At 37.1% G+C, this 17,947-nt stretch overlaps 1 protein-coding gene across 4 annotated transcripts in view; it reads left to right on the top strand.

Annotated features, from left to right (window-relative positions):
• MARCHF1 (membrane associated ring-CH-type finger 1) overlaps nt 1-17,947 on the top strand; it is a 125,212-nt gene that overhangs the window by 20,234 nt on the left and 87,031 nt on the right. The window lies entirely within an intron of this gene.

Below are 17,947 nucleotides of genomic sequence, written 5' to 3'. Positions count from 1 at the left end.
TGCCATCTCTCAGTAATGTACTTTTGCATTCATTGGAAATATAGGAACACCTGTTACTGCTTTTGTATTTGCTGGCTAAACTGGCCTGAAGGCATGTGGCTTGCTGTAGTAAGAAGAATGAAAATCATGTCACTTTGTGTCAGCAGAATGAAATATGGGATGGAGTATGGATGCAATAAATCATATGCCAGCAGCCATAACCTAAATAAAAGACAACATAAAATTTGTGTAGCAGTGAAGAAGAAATCAAGCATCTGTAGAGGGTAGAACAGATAAGAATCTTATAACTACTTGTAACATAGTTAACTTCATAACATTCTTACTGTAGTTTTTGCTAGATTTCACACTTTTTCTGAAAATGTTGGCACCTCTGATCAGAAAGTAGTTTATTCCACAGTAGACTCTTAAGATATAATTCACTTAGACTCTTAAGATATAATTCACTTAAAGTGGAATGTATGTTACAAATAGGAACGAATACCTATAAACAAATAAAATTTTGATAATTTTAGATGGATGCTTACATATTTGAAGATATATTTAAGCGTCTTTGTGTGTATGTATGTATTTCATGTACACACACACACACATCAATCAGTGGTGGGTTCTGGATCCCGTTGCAATCGGTACAGTTGCAATGGGGCCCGGCATCCTCCACATGAACGCCGCAGCACATACACTCAGCGCGTGCATGTGTCTTACCACCCAGTGATGCCTCTGGAAGCCTCTGCGATGCTCCAGCTGCTCAGCGGAGCGTTGTACAGGTGCTGTACGCACCATGCATGTGCGTGGAAGCGCCAAAGGGTTTAAAGACAGGTAAGGAGTGCGGGCGGGCCGGTGGGCCCTCCAGAGCACCGTACCAGAACGGTACTCGGTGCTCCGGGCAGGCTCCGGTACGCCTGTATCAGAGCGTACTATCTGCAACCCACCATCTTTTCAGCTCACATTCTTCTAGTTGGGAATGGTGAAATTCTATTTCCAGGTACAAATTGTCTTCCTCAGTAATACATGTAAGGTAAATCAGTAGGGCATTATTTTGCTATATGCTTGATTTTTTATTATACATGAATACACACATACACACAGTATCTATGCATATTTTGTATGGCATTGTGTGTGAATGTGGGGATGAGTAGGAGACCTTTTTTACTGGTTTAATTGTGATAATACATAATTAAAATTTGAAAATTGAAAGCTGAAGTGTTTTTCCTTGTTGTATGTGGGATCTACCTATCTCAGAGATTGCACACATTAAAATACAAACCTGAATATTTCTATACTGAAATTCTGTCTGGTATGACATTTAAGCCTAAGAGTACCAACCATATATATTAGAAATAAATTCATGAAGTGAAATAGGAATTATTCAGTTTAATTGCATTTACAGTAGGACTTGAAGACTTGTGGCAAATATTTTGCTCCTTAGCAGAAAATTTAAAAATTAATCAATTTATTCAATAGTGTTATCCTCACTTTGGAGATAGAATTAAATTCAGAAAAAAATGTTGAACAATTTGAGCTACAGACTATATAATTAAATTGCTTGTATTATTATTACTAACTCACATATTTTTTTAATTCCCACAATTGATTTTTCCTACGATCCGTCTACTTTTGTTTTCACTATGTTCTTCAAATTCAGGGAGAATAGTTTATAGCAGCTTTCTTGTTCTCCTATATTTTCATTTCATGATTCTTCGATAAGATATATTCATGTATAATGCTCTTCATATAGAGCTTTCCCATTTTATCATTTGTTCTTTCATGATTTCCTCTTCCATTTTATGCTTCAGGATAAATTTAGACATGCCCAGCTTTGGTACGTCTCATGCATGACCTCTGTCTCCACCAACATTGGAAAAAGGGGTGTTGGTTCTTACCTGATATGCCCCTTCTTGAGGCAGATGGAGACAGCGGTCATCCCCACCCTTTGGTTCCTGGCCTAGTTCGCAGAGCGAGTTCTGGGAGCTAGGCTGGAGTTTCGGAGGATTGAAAGTAGTCAACTAACACACAGCAGTCTCCTTTGTCACAAAAGTGGGAGGACACTCCTATGAAGCAATGACATCACTTTGGTAGACTCAGTTCTATTGGTTACTGACTGAGTTAACCCATGCATGACCTCTGTCTCCACCTGCCTCGAGAAGGGGCGTATCAGGTAAGAACCAACGCCCCATTCCGTCCATGATTCAGGCATTACTATGTTCTTCAAATTCAAGTAGAGTAATTTATAGCAGCTTTCTTGTTCTATATTTTCATTTCATGATTCTTCGATAAGACATATTCATGTATAATGCTCTTCATATAGAGTTTTCCACCATTTTTCTAGGTTTGTGGTAATAAAATACACTCATTTTCATCATTAGCTTTATTCTTTATTCTAAGGATTAAACCATTTGCACTGAAATTCTCTTTGTGGTAGAGCATTTGTAGAGATTCTTGAAAGTTGACTTACTTAAATGTTGGTCTTTTCTGTTGCATAATGTTTAATTTATTTAAACTTATTAGATTTTAAATCTTCCTTAGAAAACTTATACATGCATAAAGGCTAGATGAATAACAATAACAATTTCAATTCTATGTAAAAAAATACAAAACTGTTTTATAAGTTACACAAAGTTTATAAAAATTAAATGCAAAATCATCCATGTTAACTACTGAATACTTTACTTACTTTTAAATACTTAAAAATCTAAGGAAAAATATGCTTTGTGTAACTAATCTTAAGAGATAAGGGTTTTTAGCACCTAATTCTTATATACATTGCTTAAAAGTAATTCTTGCTCTCAAAACTCTTTTCTATGCTTCTGAAATAATTTGCATAAATATCAATTTTAGAAGCCAAGAATACTTTTATTAATTGGAAATTGTTTCTCATTAATTCAGTGTGCTTATAATGTAAACTTTACTCTATGAAAAATGAACAAATACTAAAAGTGTTGTTTCTAACTGTGTTGTCATAGGGTGAACATAATATTTAAATGCTGTATATTTGCTATAATTTTAATCTGAATACTGTATTTTAGAACTCCTTTTTTCTGGAAGAGGGAGAAAATTCATTAATTTTTATATCACATTGGTACTAAGAAAAGTCTTTCTTAATGAGATAGGCCAGCTTTTTCCATAACACCAGCCTAATTATCCTGTTTTGATATATGTGCATGCAGTATAATGATATCACTGAAACTTGTAATTATCTGACTTGGATCACAAATTTTCTTAGCTTGTAAGCTTGGAAACAATTGAATTCAACATTATTTTTCTCAAAGTTGCTAACACAGCTTAAAAAGCAAAATGAGATTTAGTACATACACAGATAGGAAAGTGGGTGCTTTTTATATTTATTTTTAGTACAATTTCTATACTTAAGTAGTCCCAAAGGAAAGTTTTCAAGGGATTAGTGGGCAAGCTCAATAAGATTCAACAAGCCCTTTCTAGATAATTTTCTAAGCCAAAGAATGAATAAATTAAATGAAGTATACTGCAGATTCTATTTATATGCTACATTTTGGCTTATAGTGAGAGGAAAGATTTTCTTAGAAATCTGTTGTCATAAGTACAAATCCTAGCATTCAGTGACCTATTTTTAGAATAAGCTAAGGGAATTCAACTGTACCAAAGAACAAAAAGCCTTCTCATAGATAAAACTTTCTATTTTTCTCAATATTTTTAAAAAACAAAAATGAAAGTCCCAAGGCATGTTTTTGCACAAGACCCAAGGGGAACTATCAAATCATTTAATTATGAAGCTAATTAGATTATATGGGCCAATGACATCCTCTCTCTCTTGAATCTTTTACATATATGTTATAAAAGGAATCCCTAATATTCATAGGAAAACAATATAATGAAATAAGTTAATCATTTTTTAAAATGACTTTCCAAATTTGTGCTTTAGCAATAATAATAGCAATAACAGTAGACTTATATACCGCTTCATAGGGCTTTCAGCCCTCTCTAAGCGGTTTACAGAGTCAGCATATTGCCCCCAACAACAATCCGGGTCCTCATTTTACCCACCTCGGAAGGATGGAAGGCTGAGTCAACCCTGAGCCGGTGAGATTTGAACCGCTGAACTGCTGATCTAGCAGTCAGCCTGCAGTGCTGCATTTAACCACTGTGTCACCTTGGCTCTTTTTGTGCTTTGTTGGTAGCATAAGTAAATATTCAGTGGGGTGTGCATTAAATGGAAAAAATGGCTCATCCCAGAATGACATACTTTATCTAGAACAATTAATCAGTGGAACAACTTGCCTACAGAAGTTTGAATGTTGAAACATTGGAAGTTTTTAAGAAGAGCTTGGACAACCATTTGTCTGAAATGGTGTAGGGTTTCCTGCCTGAGCAGAGGCTTAGACTAAAAGACCTCTAAGGTCCCTTCCAACTCTGTTATTCTATTCTATGTCGTATAGAGCTGCATTTTTATTTATTTTTATTTTTGAGCTGCCAAAGGACAGAAAAAATCATCAACCAACAGCATTTTCACACACAATCAGATTCTGTTAGCAGGCACTGCAGCTGCTGGTACTACACTGTGCCTGTCAGATTGCCCTTCAGTTTGACCCGCTACCCATGATCATTAAACCATCTTGGCTAAGATGCTGTGCTTATTAATGGTATGGATGTCTAAAGTGAATGCAATTTAAATCGAGCACCCTGCTACTAACAGCAAACATTTGTTCCCTGAGTAACCTACACAGTTAAGATTGTTGTCTGCTTCATAAGGATGGTAGTACTAGAAATATGGTAGCAGTAACATCTGAAGACACCCAAAGTGTGAAGGAGTAAAACCAGCCCTGTGCTATTGCAATGAAAGCCCACCTTATTTGTAGATGTGACATTGCACACATGCCCAAAGAGATGGACTCTGCAGAATGGCTTTGTAAGCTAATTTGTAAGCTATATTTGTAACCTATTTTGCAATCTTGTATCCTTCACCATGAAGAAGGATTGGTTATGGAAAGCCATCATCTGCATCACAGGTGACTTCAAGCCTTCACTGACAACCAGTCCTTGAAAGCTGCTTTATGCACATGAATCAAGATCTCCATAGTTTGAAGTGATGATATGTTATACTACCTCCAGGCTCGCAGTGTGTTCTAATTCATGAAAATAAGCAGTCTGCTGGAATCTTGGGCTTATCGACACCACCACTACCAACAATGATGGCCAGTTGTGTGACAAAGTCCTGTACACTTTCAGTTTTAAGCTGTATTTATATGTTTAATCAACTTTTCATTCATAGAAACCACGCAAAATTAGCACTTTATGAAAATTTCTGTAATCGGATTGAGATGCATAATTTTTATTAATATAACCAAAGTCTTTTAAAGGTTTTGAGTGAGTTTATGTGCTAAAACAAACAACTTGAATTTTCGAGAATGTTAGGATCAAAAGTAGCCAATCAGCAGCGAGCTTTGGCTGACCAATCAAAATGCACAGAGGCTAAATCTATGAGCCAATCAATGTTGTCATACTCTCTGACTATAAATAGGCATGAAAAGCATCGAGAAATTTAATATAGCTCTGGCTGTGGGCAAGGATGAAGGTCTTTGCTTTCACCAGTGCTGATCAGCGGCATCACATCATTGTGCTTCATGAAGAGGCTTACTCCTGTACAGAAATAGCCAAGAGTGTGAAATGCCATCGCACCATAATGAGCAGAGTGGTTGAAAAATACCAAATAACTGGTTCAGTTGATGACAGGCTCCGCTCTGGAAGACCATGAAAGTCAACAAAATGGCAAGATCGGGCTCCGCAACACATTTTGATGGCTGACAGGAAGCTCACCTCATCTCAGATTATAAGAATTTGGGGTGAAACATGTGATGTAAAAGTGTGCACAAGCACAGTGCGTCGCAGACTGCTTGCCAGAGGGCTCAAAGGTGCAGGGCTCGAATATGCTCACAGCTCACAGATGCTCATCACTCTCATCGATGAGTGTGGGCCAAGAAGTATGCCAAGTGGGCCAATGAACAGTGGGCCGAGGTCATCTTCAGTGATGAAAGCAATTTCTACTTGAGTGGGAATCAGTGCAATAAGTGTGTCAGAAAATGTCCAGCTGAAGAATTTAGGCCGTATTGCCTGAATCTATCTGTGAAGCATCCATTGCACGTGATGATCTGGGGCTGTATCACTGCTTCTGGTATTCTGATTCTGATACAAATCATGCAGGAAATCAAGAAATCCAAGCGGTATGTTGAAGTCTTGGAAAAAAACATGCTTCCCTCAGCTAAACAACTTGTAGGGAAGGACTTTTACTTCCAGGATGATAACGGTCATCATCGGGCCAAGTCCGTCCAGCAATGGATGAAGAAGCATGATCTTCGACTCCTGGATTGGCCAGATTTGAACCCAATTGAGAATTTGTGGACCAAGATTGGTTACAAAATAAGCAAGAAGCATCTGAACACCAAGCAGGAGCTGATTGAATCCATTATTGCAGCTTGGCACCACATTGTCACCAAAGATCACGTGCAAAGGCTTATATAGTCTATGCCAAAGTGATGCCGCCTGGTGATAAGCAATAAGGGCTGGCCAATTTCATATTAGTAACCATGTTTAGTTACCTAAATGGTCCTTTTTAGGGCCACAAACAATAAAAATGTTAATAAAACACTAGCATCGTCCTTAGTAATTGCAACACGCATGCCACTGGGTATGCATCAGTTAATCTGTTTTCATAGTCATTGTAAGTATGCATTGTAAGCATGCAAGAAAATTCACAATCCCCATCCAAACAGCACCAAATTGCAAAAAGCTTATGCATAGCAGTTAGCATAAAATATCATAAAATCAATGGCCCATCCAAAAAATGTTGTAAACCGTAAACCTTAAAGCGTGCAGGACTTTTTCACACAGCTGTAGATTCATAAAGGATCACCGTTCCTGATCTCAGTACCTTGGTGGTTAATGGAAGGAACTAGGCTGACTCAGCAAAGAGTTCAAAAGTCCCTTCCACAGCATTGTGCCTTTTCTTATTCTCATCATAATGCCAGATGTCTGCACAACTCGTGACTGCAGGTCCTATGTCATCTTTTCTGCCTCCATGACCAGTTTCATAAACAGACAATTAGATATACACATGAGTTTAAGAAGCCACACAAGCATCGACAGTGAGTCCAAGCCCAGTCATAGCAATTCCCTGACTTTATTTCTAAGCCTCTCATCAACAGCTGCCAGATGTTCAGTCCTCCATTGCTATATTCCAGCCTCTAAGTAATTCTAGCAAGACGAGCATTAGCTGCATATCTTGAAGCTAATTTCTCTTGAAACATGTTTTATTCTCAAAATTGTTCTTACTTGAACCATTTGGCATCTCTGTTATTTGGCATATTTATTTTATATGTATACCATCTTCCTTCATAGCATAAATAAAATTTTGAATCAATTCTTTATTTGGAATTAGATCAAACTCCACACCAGTTAAATTCAGTAAATCAATCCTATTTTATACTCTCCAGCCTTGTCTTAAACTGGTTAATATCTGTCTTCCTATTGTTCATATTTTAAAATTACTTAATCATTTGTCAGATCTGGTCAAATCTCTGGTCAAATGTAGAGATGTGACTGCTGCTTACAATAGAAGACAGACATGTATTGACAGAGTTAGAGAAATTTCCTAAGAATAGGTATAATCGCTACTGGATATTTTTCTCTGAGATCCGATTATAATTTCAAGAGTCAATTGCCATATTTCAGAAAGCTGAAATACATTTTGTTCTTTCAGTCCTTTGGAGCTTGGCTAATTAAAATTTTAAGTTAAAATAATTCAGCTACTCGATGTTTTCCTTATATTGTATGAGCTAACTTTAATGATTGACATACTTTTATAACAATTTCTGAACAATAGTTCTTTTACTGTTTAGCAGCACAAGAAAATAAAAACCTTTATTTCAGTCATGGACCAACATAAAATACAATAAAAAGTTATACCCATTTTAATACAGGTGATCTCCAGGTTAAGAGCATTTTCTTTAGCGAACGTTCGAAGTTATGTGATAAGTGTCCCCTAGCATTTATGAACAACTCCTGAAATTAGTTTAGTTTAGTTTAGTTTTATTGATCTTGTATGCCGCCCACTCCCAAAGGACTCCGGGCGGCTTACAATAAAACAAGGGAAGGGGATAATACACAAAACAACATATTAAATACACAACAGTCACAATTTCCAAGGGGCTGGATATTCAGCAGCCCCCCCGGCCTGCTGAATATTCGCAATTAGAAATATTGCCTCATCACAGCAGTGGTTCGCCCTTACAAATGACCGCAGAAGTTCTGCAACATTTGCCTTACATATTCCCCTGCTCCCGGCTGCATCTTCACAGGAACTTTGTCTGTGGAGACTCACTCACGTTGCAAAGATCTCTCTGTCATGGTTTCTTTGCCTGCTTCATTGCTTCGCATTCTTGGTGCATCCAAGAGAACAGAGGCCTAAGGTTCCACAAGATCATGCGAGATCAGTAGTGTGAGATCTCGTGCTACTGATCTCATACGATCTCTATTCTCTGTGAATTAATGCCTGGGCATTTGCAAACAGAGGGAAGCTTTAGTCCTTCAGTTTTGCCCTCTGTTTGCCGTTTCCTAGCCAAAGCCTGCAGGGAGATTGCGTTCGAGAAGGCTTTGACAGCCCTTTGCAAAAAGCCTTTATTGGCACCGGTGGCACTTGCGAGGGGCAGACACCTTCCTCTGAAGCTCTGTTCCTATCAGCAAAGGATTTTTGAAAAGCACTGCCAAAGCCTACAGGCTTGCAATCCTCAAGTGCTTTGCCAGTGAGATAGGAGGCCCGGAGATCCATTTGTAGCTCTCTGAGCCCCTTTTCTAACCTCCTTTTTTTTTGCCAGAAGCCTTGACAAACAAATCTCTTGTGAGCTATTGAAACATTAAAATAACACTATAAAATTCTTAATACCATTACTAATACTATGGACTAAAGACGGACACTATGGAAGTCACAAAAAGAATGTAAAAACAGAAAAAGATAAAAATTAAAGAGGACTTTGCTAATTTTAATTGCTGGCAGGCAAAATCTAATGATTATAAATAGTTCCTGACTAGTGTGAGAGGATAAAATCAACCAAAAATATTTTCATTATGACCTATAATATATGTGTCAATAAAGGAAGGACAAAAGTTTATTTAATGACACTGGTAAACAGGAAAAGAGTAAAAGCTTATGCATGATGGTCAATACCATTCATGTTACATTAACAGATTTTTGTAGAAATGAGGACTTTGGTAAATTTCTCCTTAAGACTTTCAGAGGTAAAAGATCAAGTCTGCTTCTGAAAAATTCTGTTTGCCGTGCAGCCAAGATTGAAGTAATCAAGTATCTTCCCAGTTCCCAGGTGAAGAAGTTGTGAAAACTCTTTAACATAGTTTGAAATATGACTGACCTCATTCTGCAATTCTGCTTCAAAGACCCCCATCTTTAATTATTCTTTTGGCTGAGTGCTTTCCAAAATGATCAATTGTTCAAGCAGTAACTTTAGCCAAAATTGCATGTTGCCATGAAGATATAAATTGATGCCCCAAATCTATCAGTATAGATGGACAACAGTAGCATTTGAAATAATAGATAAATCTTAATAGCCGTGCTCTCAGCTTCATTTTTGTTTCACCTTTTCCTTTCTGAACATCACATCACAAAGACTTCCCAAAAACATGTAGGCACTTCTAAAGACTTCCCAAAAACTTTTTTATAGCTTCAAGTGGTTTGTAGTGAGGGATTTATTCAACTGAATGTCATATGTATAACATTTTGGCTCCACCCACCCACCCAGATGTCATCATGGGCGCTCTGCACATGCCCACACTCCTGGTTCCAAACCGGTAGTGAAAATAAGAGGATTTCATGCCTGGTGTACATCTATACCAGAGCATAAATTTCATAAGCAACAAACTGCTAATTCTTTCTGTGTTCCCTATGTTGTTATGATCAGAATTCAAGCAATCTATTGCCTGACAAAAGCCTACATTAATAGATTTTCAGTGTATAATAGCATAGTTTAATAATTACACAATACATATATTTTGACCCTAAATTTACTTGTATCCAAAATATTTTTGTTCCTTTATTCCAGATGGAGTCTTTCAAATCTCACCCACTTACCATGTTCCATTATATTTTTCTAGGTACAAGCATGTTTAATTCTGGATTTGGATCAATATGACATTAGTTTTGAATAAACTAATGGACAAAAATACACTTTTGAATATTAAATTTAAACATCTTGGTTTCTTTCATGATGGTAATAATGTAAAGAACTTTTTTTTCCTAGGGCAATATAATTAGCTTTATGCTCTGTTTATTTCCATTGTTTCTATGGAGAGTACTTTCCAAGGTTAATGTACAATGTTTATAACATGTATAACATTATAATAAATATTTGAAATGCTGACATTTACAATAAATGCTAACACGTCCCTGTCAGTATTTGAATATCCTAAACAAAAGAACAATGAATATGATTATACATGAAAATGCCAGCATTCTCCAGAAATGTTGAATACTAGTGGAATACTGGAATTCATTATACTTTTTTTCTGGTTTGCTGTTTAACATCTTGTGTTCCACATTTCAATATCCAAAACCTCAAATTAGACTTCTAGCAGTTTAGACAGGTAACAAATTTATGTTAATTCATAAATTAATTGCACAGATTAAAATAATACCAACAAATATATAAACTTCAGCAACAGAGAAATAAGCCAGGTGTCCTGCAATAACTGGAATGCCAAGACTAAGGAAGAGATAAAGACAGTCAGAACTCAAATAGTACTATTAAGTAGCATTGTTAAGTAGCAACAGTAGCAATATAAATCCTATAAATCCTAATAAAATACTAAATACTAAAATATAAGGAAGTTCCATTACATTTCCCAATGTGTTAAGCTTCTGAAAGCATAGATGCACAGAGCAATGCTATAAATAAGGAATATTCATTTATTAACATAAATTAATCTTGGGAATGATAGGCAGGCAGGGAGGCAGATAGACAGAAGATGAAGAGATTGGAAAAGTCTTCATTGAGTATATCCAATTCCTGCTGATTCCTATTGATCGTAATTCCAGAAGCAGATGTTGCTGCCTGTGGGAGATTTTAGAGTAATCTGTAGGATGTGCTCAAAGCACTAAAACCTACAGTTCAGAGAAGCATTTCCTTCCTCATCCTCCCAGCAGCATTTCTGCATGTGGATAAGTCAAATGCCTTGCTCTGTTATACTCATTTCTCATAAATCCTTACTTGACTGGTGTTATAAATATCTGAGTAATAAGACTGAATAGTGTCAAGTAGAGAAACATACTTGGGAGGTAGTGAATTGAGGTCAGGCAGACATGGGCTGTTGAGGCGAATGAAGTCAGTGCTGTTGGCTTTGCAGAGCAACCATTTACTACATGAAAAGAATGAAGCTTATGTGCACCCAAGGGCTATTTCATTGAGTTCCAACCCAGAACTTGGAGAAGGGGGCTTATATAAGTAACCGTGGCTTTGGAAAGTGAGCTAGATGGGAGAAAGTCTCAAAAGTCATTCTGGTGTCCTTTGCCTTTTGCTAGCCTAACTCCCATGTGGCAGAGCAAGAAGAGAATTCATATTTCCAAATCTTTTAAGATACATAAAATATATGCTAAAAGATGATAAGTAAAAAAAAAAAAGTGCGCTGTAATGATACACAACATGCATTAATGTCTATCTTTATAGAAACATCCTTGGAAAAATGCTGTGCTGTATGTTTCAATATATTAGTATACTTCTATCATGGGTGGGAGTAGTGAGTAATATATGGGAATGGAAAATAATAAATATTGAGAAACACTATTAAAAGTAATAGGTAATCTAGAGAACATATGATCTTTTGCATATCGGAAAAATAGGGAAAGAACCTCTTGGGTGATACTACTCTAAAATTGGTCTCTGCATCTCTTTGATAGTTCAGGATTGGCTTACAAATCTAATATGGTGGTCAAATGCAAATTGCAGCTGGATTGTTCTTTTTGAAAGATATAGAGCAGGGGTGTCAAACTCGATTTCATTGAGGGCTGCATCAGGGTTGTGTTTGACCTTGGGGGGACAGGGGGGGCGTGGCCAGTTTGACATCACTTGTGTCAAGGTGTGGTGGCCCAAGCACTTGGCTAGTGAAAAGGGCCTCTTGAGCTTTGTTTTCGGATGTGATGGCATCCTTGCAACCCTCTGCCAGCAAAAACGGAACTTGGGAGGGCTGTGTGCTCTTTTTTCACTGGCAGAGGCATTGTGGGCCAGTCCTTTGATGTCCCATGGACCAGATCTAAGCACCCCATGCGCTGGATCCAACCCCGGGCCTTGAGTTTGACACCCCTGTGTTAGAGGGAATGTAATTTTACATAACCTTATATACCCATATATCTAGCTAGGTGGCCTAATTTTCAAGTTACTTTCAACTCCTAGGATGGATGGACGGACGGACGGACGGACAGACACAGACAGACAGACAGATGATAGATAGATAGATAGATAGATAGATAGATAGATAGATAGATAGATAGATAGATGATAGATAGATAGATAGATAGATAGATGATAGACAACCCTGCGTAACAAAGAAGCTTAATAGCTGAATTTCCACTTTTTATTTTAAATTAAACTTTAATTACAGGGGAGAATAATAAAATTAGAATATAATTTAAGACATCTGATCTCCTTTGAAAACACATATTGATGAAAACGTTGGCTATAGATTCTCTCATACCCCAGAATAGCATATTCATTTTCATGCCTACTTCTAATAGAAGTGTTCATTCCTTTTCCTTTCATTTGCTATGAATACATTGAGAAATGTTAAGAGCTGAGGAAAAGCAGAAATGACATTAAGCCTGAAAAGACTTCCGATTCTTATGACTACAATTTTAATACTGTTGAAATAAGTGTTAGGATATGAACATTATTTTGATAGTGTTGTATTTTAAACATATGTGCACACACGTCTTCTAAAATTGAGAAGAGAATACTGAAAAACCTTTAAAATTAGAAACATAAACTTAGTAAAAAAATTAGTAATCTTACAGTGGCAAACGCAACTGTTCCCTAGTTTCTTACAGTATACTGTAATTTGTCTCACTATTGATCCGAAATTCAGTTTCATTAGAAAAAAGGTAGACTATTTCGGTGATATAACCTTATTTACACATTTATACAGGTTAACTATAAAACAAGTTATCGCATTTCTGCTTTTTATCTGATTTCTAGAAAAGCCAATGCAGCTATAGGACTTTCTGTCACCTCTTCAAATGCAGCTTTAGCACAGTCCTCTTTCCAGTTATTTTCCCAAGACAACAAAGGCCATTTCTCTCCATTCCTATTCATTGCAGTGTCCATATGAGTAAAATGCCATTAGGTATCAACTTCTCTTTGTCAAACCATGAATATGTATTTTGTCAATGAATATATTGCTATATTACTCATTTAAGTTCTCTAACTTTTATTTGGTAATGAGCCAGTGAAATTGTTCCAGTCCACTATTCCTAGCTGAAAGTAAACTTGCTGAACTTTATAAGTATTATTTAATAGTAAATATATATAAGACTCCCTTTTTACAACCAGGTAATTCCTTAATTTGGAGTAGAATTGGGGCAGCTGGATATAGCTAAGTATTTACTGGCTGGGTGCCCTTACTGCGTGGCACGACAAAACCGCGCTCGTCAAAATAGCGGTGATAAAACCGCGTCGCTAAAGCCGCGATGTCATCACCGCGTGTCATCACCGCCACGACAACAGCGCGGCGACAGAAGGGTGCTTTAAAACAGCACAGCGGCAGAAAGCCGATTTAAATTAAGGTAAGAGTTAGGATTAGGTTTAGGGGTTTGCTTTAGGGTTAGGTTTAGGGTTAGGTTTAGGGTTAGGTTTAGGGTTAGGGTTAGGGTTAGGGTTAGGTTTAGGGTTAGGTTTAGGGTGCTGAGTGCTTTGGAAGGCGCGGATTTGCCCTCCGCGATTATGTCATCGTGGTAGGATCGCGTTTTTCCTTAGCGCTTCGGACAGCGCAGATTTGCCCTCCGCACTTATGTCGGCACGGATAAGGGCTTCGCGGTTTTGTGGTGGAACCCCCTTCCTGACATTGTATAGTTTGCAGCAGATATATTTTCTTTGTGTCCTAGGAGAAAAATATCTACTTAGGCTTGAACTCTCAACCTTTTGAGTAGGAGGCGAGCGACTTCACCACTAGGCCACCATGCCGCTCAAAATAGTAAATACATGTAGGAATGTATTTGTTTATTTAGCCTCCCCTTTCTCCAAAATGACTCTAGGTGACTAACAACAATGAGATAAAAGAATATAAATAACACAGAACATAAAATGTAAAACTCCATATTAATAAAACCAAAGTTACAAACCTTTGGTGATGAGAGAGATAAAAAAAGGCTATCTCAACAATAGAGCTATCACAGCAAGTCTTTAATGACCTGGGAACTCCAGGCTGGATAACTGATCTGGAGGTCCTTCCAGAATATCATTGGAGGAATGGATCTAATATAATTTTAGGGAAAAGGATGTTTCATAAACCTGATACCATGGCAGAGAAGGCATGTTAATCCCTAACTTGTGGAACATGCAAAATTCTGTCTCTATCAGATCTAATGGAGTAGGCCGAGGAGACAACACCAAACCCTATAGCACCCCACATAGATGGGGCTGAGGGGAAGATCCCTCTTGTTCAATCATCACCAAATGGATGAGGTGAAAAGGAGGCAAACTAGAACATCACTGTGCCACCATCCCTAAATCTCTTAGCAGATTGAGAAGGATACCATGTTTGATGGTATTGAAAGCTGCCTAGAGGTCAAGTAGATGTAATATGTTCTCTGCTGTTGTTATAGAACTTATTTATTTATTTATTTATTTGGTTTGGTTTGTATGCCGCCCACTCTCGAGAGACTCAGGGCGGCTTACAGGTAAAAAAAGGAAGGGGGGGGGACATACAAAAAATAAAAAAACAACATTAAAAATTCCACAACATTCATAACTTAGAATGGGGCTGGATAAATCAACATCAATTCCCCTACATTTTTATCTGAGAAATTCAGAACTAAATCCAGGACAGAGATGGGTAACTTGACGCTATCCAGAAATATTGGATCACAATTCACAACATCTCTTGGCTACTGGGTTTCTGACTAGACATGATGAGGAGCCCAAATCCAAAATGTTGCTATTTTGTGTAGTTTTTCTTCAGTTTTATCTCCATTATAACCTGACTTTTTAGCAATAGCAGTTAGACTTATATACCGCTTCATAGGGCTTTCAGCCCTCTCTAAGCGGTTTACAGAGTCAGCATATTACCCCCACAATCTGGGTCCTCATTTTACCCACCTCGGAAGGATGGAAGGCTGAGTCAACCCTGAGCCGGTGAGATTTGAACAGCTGAACTGCAGATAACAGTCAGCTGAAGTGGCCTGCAGTACTGCACTCTACCCACTGCGCCACCTCGGCTCTCATCATAAGAAATATTTAATATCTGTAAATGAATTAAAATTTGGAATCTTCAAGCAAAAAAAAAATCTAGAAATTTTAAAACCTACAGTTAAATTAATTTCTAAATCATTCATTTGTTAATTAGTCTTTTGAGTTCAGAAGCTGTTCAATAATGCTACACTGCATGGCATTCACTTAACTGCTACATAGAACAAGGCTCAAAAGCAATAATCTTCTGTTAAAATAAATATAGTGGGAATTAATGACAGACAGGATCAAAAAATGAAGTGTGTTTTCAGGGAGTTATTATATTTTGACGTGCGCTATAATTTTATAAGTATCTAGGAAATGAATTAGAGATGTGACAGTAGTTCAGGGGCTTTTCCAAACAGTATTTGTTCATAATTTTAAAAATAGCTGTCCTAGTCTTCACAGACCACAAAGGAGGACCAGATGCCATTATGAAAGGAAGGAATCTTCTTACTCCCCAAAGAAGAAATATAGTAGCATTTAGTGATTTCCTATTGGAAGTCAGCAAGTTGACCTTCCAATTGTAGCAAAAGGATTACATTTTCTTTTAGTACAAGTTTGTATCATATAAACTATTTTATCCAGCTGTGTATGTATTGTATTGTTGTGTATTTTATGAATTTTATGCCCTTATTGCTAGAGAAGTTTTAAGAACCACAGGCTACAACAGAATCATATTGGCATATGATTCCATTTAATTAAAAAAAAATATTGGGTAGAATTTACATTTCTATTTGTAATACAATTAGAATTGTACCTGGCAAATATCATTTATCGTGTTACCATACTGAGCACCTGGAAAAGATTATAGAGCTTGATGAAACAGCTGCTTTTTCTTCATGACATTTGGAGTCCCATTTTGACAGCTTACCATAAACTCAGCCCCACCAGGTAGAACAGAGCAGAAAATCAACTCCCCAGGAAACTATAACTATCTTTATTGAGATCAGCTACGATAACAGAATCTTTTGATTATGCTGTACCACCTCCTCCTTATAGTTCATTAAGAATTAGGAAGTCATGTGAAGAGCCGAGGTGGCGCAGTGGTTAAATGCAGCACTGCAGGCTACTTCAGCTGACTGCAGTTCTGCAGTTCAAATCTCACCGGCTCAGGGTTGACTCAGCCTTCCATCCTTCCGAGGTGGGTAAAATGAGGACCCGGATTGTTGTTGGGGGCGATATGCTGACTCTGTAAACCGCTTAGAGAGGGCTGAAAGCCCTATGAAGCGGTATATAAGTCTAACTGCTATTGCTATTGCTATTGCTATTGCTATTGCTATTGCTACTTCTGAATATTACCTTATAGTTCTGGACTTTAAAATTACTTCAAACTCTTTTGCCTAGGTAATGAAGCATACATATAATTATCAAAGTTATCTTCTTTATGTTCTGTAAGATCTTAGCAGTAAATCTCAGACCCCTGAGTTATATGGCTGAGTTTAATAACTTAACTCAGGGATCCCCAAACTTGGCAACTTTAAGACTTGTGGACTTCAACTCCCAGAATTTTCCAGCCAGGAGAGCTGGCTGGAGAATTCTGGGAATTGAAGTCCACAAGTCTTAAAGTTGCCAAGTTTGAAGACCTCTGCTTAACTAATTTGCTAGGCTTGAACTCAGCAAAACCTTTATCAGGCACATGAAAAAGTAGGCTACATAATTTTTTTTGTTGCAAATGAAGATAAAGTCATATCAAAATGTTGGTTGCCCTGTTATCATGAGGTTGTAGTTCCTTATTATCTACAGCAAGTGCTGTTGCTCCATGGCCTTGAAACTGATCAGCTGTTAATATAATTGGCTGTCAACATATCTCTCACAAGTCATGATGTTTTGTTTCCAAACATACACAAGAATGTATATCTGATGCTATATAGTTTATAATACAAATATACCAAAAATATGTTATAATTTGAAGACACATACAGAAATGTTATACACATTTGAAACAAATAGACAGTAATCTTAGATTCAGGTTCAGTTACCTGGAAGTAAGTTTTTTTTCTTTCTGAAAAAGAATGTAAAATTAGACTTTCAAATAAGATAATATTACTATAACAGAATTTACTTCTAGCAAATGTAGATTAGATTTTACTAAGTGGTTTTCCTTGCTTAGACTGGTGTCCCAATTTAATCTGACATTTTCAATCAGCGGAAAGTTTATATTTAAATATAAGTGTATTATTGCAATGTTGCATGCACAGTTTTTTGCCTGAGTATTTTGTCCCCTGGGTGTACTTCAACTACCTTTAAAAAATTTAACTTCTATAAATAAGTAGCTTCCGTTTTTTGAGCACTAGAAATATGAAGGAAGCTTCTGTATCATTTATTGGGGGTCTCGTTTCTGAACTGAGCTGCTTATGACTGATATGAATTCTGCTCTTTCTTGAAAACAGCTAATTTATTTGTGCACAGTTCAAATAGATGTAACTGCATGCCCAAGCACATATTTGCAAGAAACTAAAGATACCATTGTTTCAGGG

This window comes from Thamnophis elegans, chromosome 9 (assembly GCF_009769535.1).
Source record: "Thamnophis elegans isolate rThaEle1 chromosome 9, rThaEle1.pri, whole genome shotgun sequence".
Classification (NCBI taxonomy): domain Eukaryota; kingdom Metazoa; phylum Chordata; class Lepidosauria; order Squamata; family Colubridae; genus Thamnophis; species Thamnophis elegans.
This window is presented reverse-complemented; position numbering and strand designations above follow the sequence as displayed.